Raw genomic sequence first — 4,673 nt, 5'->3', positions numbered from 1 at the left:
TATTACAGTACTGTTTTGAAATTTAAGCTTTGTGTTCACGCTAAGAAAATTATTCATCCAATTATTGGACGAAAACCCTAACGTATCACTCTTTGATTTTGGCTGGCGATATCTTTTTCGGTTATACCTTCAGTAAAGAATATAGTTCCAAGACATTGAAAACTATCAGTTGTCTAATCTCCATAGAAGAAAATGTCCCATATTTCTTTCACTGCTCCTTGACTATCAACCGACGAAAAGCTTTTCGAGCAGTGGAAAAAATATGGGAAATCTTCTTCTATGGCGATGAGACATCTGTATAGCTTCTTATCTGTGATAATAGTATGCATCAATGTCTAAATCCGAATTGGATTCCCATTATAAGTTGTAAATTAAGGAACGGCTAAAATTAAGTTTTGTATCTTCATAGAATTTTATTATTGGACACATTTCAGGGACTAGTTACGAGAAAAAGTAAATTTGTATAGAAATAGAATGAATGACAATGCGAGCTACAGATTTTTGGCTTGCGCAATATCTTAGCATCAATGGCCTAAATTTCTGAGATTTAAATTTGTGCATTCATTTATAAAGTGGCTGGAAGCATGTTTGGAGTTTATAGGAATAAAAAATTCTTCTTCGCAGTAAATATTATAATAACTCTTAAAGCGGCCCTTAGAAACCACACTTGTGTGGACACTAGTGTACTGAAACTCAGTGTGACATTCCGCTACACACAGCACAGCAGTGGTGATTAGTGAGGCGGTCACTGTGAACAGCGCGCTACATAACGGTGATACATAATTTCTTAGGTCCCAAATTGAACCATATGGACCTAGATGACATGTGGGTCCAGCAGAACGGTACTACGTGCCGCACATCAAACTCCACGATTGACATTTTGCATGAATGATTTGAGGGTAAGGTTATCTCTCGCAGGGGTGATGTCAGTGGAGACTGGGTTCCAACCTCAGTGGAAAGTTTTTAGGGGTTGCAAACGAGGTGTTTCTAGTAAGATACCTCTCCTTATTCAGATGGCAGTGGAGGAATCCCCGAGGTGAAATCAACTATGGCGTCTACACTTCCAATAAGTTTGAACTACTAAGTGAACACCTTATAGGTCTTCTACGACACATTCAGAGCCCAAGTCTATTTTGCAGGTACAAGAAGCGGTTTATCCGGCTTCCCGTACTTGGAGTTATTCTAAGGATCTGGCGCTCCAGTTTAGGGGTTGTGCCTTCGGAGTGACTTTCTGCCATCTACAAATATCCTACTTGATACTTGATACCTTAACAGACCACGTGCAGCCGAAAAATTGGCGGAGGCCCTAGATGACTATAAAGCAGACATCACCACCACCAAGGAAACACGAGAGGAGGAAAAACTGGAGATTTTAATACCAAGCTAGGAAGGAAAGACATCTTTGGTGTAATAATCGGGAAAAACAGCCTGCACGACAACACTTCTGGCTCATCGATTTTGCTGCGGAGAGAAACGTCATGGTAGCCTAGCCAGTATGCGTTTTCCACATCTCAACATCCACAAAGGAACTTGGACTTCTCCAGATCAATCTACAGTCAACCAGATTGACCATATTGCGATCGACGCCAGACACGCTTCTAGCATCATGGATGTCCGAACTTTCCGAGAAGCTAACATCGACTCGGACCACTACCTCGTTGTAGCCAAGGTAGCATTTCGGATTTCCAGACCCAAGGGAGGTGCTGGGAGAAGGCACAACGTCGAACGGCTACAATCGCCAGAAATCGCCAAGTCTTTTTCCGACCGAGTTAAAAGTAACCTCTCTCGAAGCTCTCTGCCGCCAACACAATGTATCGAAAACCAGTGGCAACATTGCCAAGATGCAATCAGAGATGACGTCTCTGACATGCTGTGTTTCAAGCAACCACCAACAAGGAACCCCTGGCAGACAAATGCAGCCAAACAACAGGCACGCGAAGTGGAGCTACATAAACGGACGAGAGAGCTGCTCATAAACTCTATGAGCAAACGAGGCGATAGGAACGCCGACTTTTCTGAAGGAAAAGGACAGAGCATGAGAAGCGTGCGGTCAAAGATGTTGAGAGATTTAAAAGCAGAAATGAAGATCGAAACTTTTATTAACAGGTGAAACGAAATTCACAGGTACATAAACATGGAACCGAAGGCTGCAAAGACGAAAGTGGGAACATCATAAAGGAACCTCAGTCAATGCTGAGGATATTGAAGGACCACTTCTGCAGACTGTATAACGGCGACAACGAACCGAATTCCGCTGTCAGGCAGGAAGATCCATTCAACATAGATGACGAAAGCCAACAATCCCGCTTTCCTGTGCCGTAATATGTGAACGTCTTATGCCCATCGTCGACAACCTGATAGTGATAGGCCCTTATCAGTGTGGTTTTAGAGCAGGAAAGTCCATAGTCGTTCAAATATTTACACTACGGTAGATCCAGGAAAAACTCCAAAACACCAAATCGACACCCACCATCTTTTAATCGATTTCATTGCCGCATCTACAGGGACGAGCTGTATAGTTTTGGCATCGCTGATAAACTAGTCCGTTTGTGCAGGATGAGCATTGGGAAACCACGCTGCTCCATAAAGGTTTGAAACAACTTAACAGAACCCTTTGATGTCAAAAAAGGTTTAAGACAAGGTGATGCGCTGTCATGTGATTTTTTTAACATCGTGCTTAAAAGAATAGTGCAGAGCTCACATGTCCACAATAGAGGCACTATCATTCAAAAGTCTGTCTAATTACTAGCATATGCTGATGACATTGACATAATCGGAAGAACTCACCGTGATGTCAAAGGGGCTTTTGGAAGTACCTATTGAGGCAGAGAGCGTAAAACAAAGTACTTGCTGTCGTCAAAAAAGGACCTACAACACCGACGGCGACGCCTTGGTCAACACGTCACCATCGACAGACGTAACTTTGAGGTATTCAAGTACTTCGTCTACCTAAGCTCCGCTGTAAACGCAGAAAAAAACGCCAGCGCTTAGATCTAACGAAAAATAACTCTTGCTAACCGCTGTTTCTTTGGGCTAAGAAAGCAATTGAGTGTCAAATCTCTCTTTCGTAAGAGCAAAGTGTCGCTATATAAGTCCCCGGTGCAGAACAATGGACTATGACAAAAGTGGATGAATGCACCTTATCTGTAACCTTAACAGTTTAAAACTGTCCATCAGTCTCATCACTACCGGTTGAGAAGTTGCTTCTCGACGAAATAAAAGTTCTTTAGTTTTCGATTTCTGTCTAAAAATGTTTACAATTTTCTCAGTGAATTTTAAAAATGGTAGAACGCTTCAGTAACGTCGAATTTTTCACTTGTCCAATGTCAAAAGTGGCTGCCCAAATTGTAAGCTATTCACTATGAAGCTTCTCAGTAGAAAACCCTCGATTAAACTACATTGTAAAATATTTAACACTTACGTGAATTAATGTACAAATCTTTGACTATTCCCTTAAAGAACCAAAATCGTTAATTATACAAATATTTACATGCATTCATAAAATGATTAGAGATCTTAATCTTCAAATACAAACATCTTCAATGCAAACATATAATTCTCCTATCAAATAAACTGCTGTTCATTTAGCAAATATTGACCTAACCCAGGGATAGTGTTAATATACCTACCAACAAAACAGACCCACAACAATTATTTAATCCCTTTTCATCATCATAATCGTCCTCCTACAACATCACGAGCACATTGGGAATTTTATTAGATTTCTCGATATTTATTTCATTTATTTGATTCCAATAAATTATATTCCTTCTACCTCATAAAACATATAAAACAACCAACAACGAATAAAAGAACTTCCATTCAAACCGCATATAATAATTTCCTCTTCCATTTTCGATAAATAAATAATAAATCCATATTCCATGGCAGAGGATTATTATTATTGAATCGTTTTTATTATAAATACTCGCAGTTAAGCTATACTTATGGAGATATTGGTCCAGGAAATTATTCTAAACACGCGTTTATCCCAGGAAGGCCAGAATTTCATTTTTTATTCTTGTAGGAGTTTCTCTATTTGTCTGTATTCTCTGGGTTTTCTCTGGAACTCCTTATCCCGGTCAGTTCAGTGTTGTGAAAACTTTAAGTGGCATTATTTATGGTAAAGTAGAGATTTTGAAAGAATCATTAGATCGATTGGCAAAACAAATTTTACCTGGAAAATATTATTATTTCCGATCCGGACATAAATCAATTAATTTTCGAAGAAATAATAAAGCCTTAGCGCAATGGACTTGGCGAACAAAAAAGTGGAAGAAGTGAAGAAATTTTGAGGAAAATGAACGAAAACCTTCTGAAACAGAATTGTCTCACTATCAAAATTTCTCCCATTTGGTTTTAATATCAGAATTTCCCTTGTTGAAAGTTATTGAGAGCCGGAATTTGCTTCCAGATGATGGGTTTCAACGTTAAAGAGTAGATTCAATGGAAGAAGTGAACAAATGTTTGAGGAAAATGCTCGAAAACCATCTGCAACCCAATTTTATCACTGTCAAAATTCCTCTCATTTGGTTTTAATGTCAGAGTTTCAATTGTTGAAAGTTATTGCTATCCAGGGTTTGCTCCCAGATTATGGGTTTCTACGTTTAAGAGGAGATTGAGTGGAAGAAGTGAAGAAATTTTTGAGGAAAATTCACGGAAACCTTCTCAAA

At 39.4% G+C, this 4,673-nt stretch overlaps 1 long non-coding RNA gene across 1 annotated transcript; it reads right to left on the bottom strand.

Annotated features, from left to right (window-relative positions):
* Positions 1-3,895: 3,895 nt before the first annotated feature.
* On the bottom strand, positions 3,896-4,316 carry LOC129954257 (uncharacterized). Its single transcript, XR_008782673.1, has 2 exons — positions 4,178-4,316; positions 3,896-4,102 (listed from the first exon to the last, which is right to left on the bottom strand). It is a non-coding gene; the product is annotated as an uncharacterized LOC129954257 (long non-coding RNA).
* Between the last annotated feature and the right edge of the window lie 357 nt (positions 4,317-4,673).

Source organism: Eupeodes corollae, chromosome 1 (genome assembly GCF_945859685.1).
Source record: "Eupeodes corollae chromosome 1, idEupCoro1.1, whole genome shotgun sequence".
NCBI classification, from domain to species: Eukaryota; Metazoa; Arthropoda; class Insecta; order Diptera; family Syrphidae; genus Eupeodes; species Eupeodes corollae.
The sequence above is the reverse complement of the archived record's forward strand: the minus strand, read 5'-3'. Positions and strand labels throughout refer to the sequence as shown.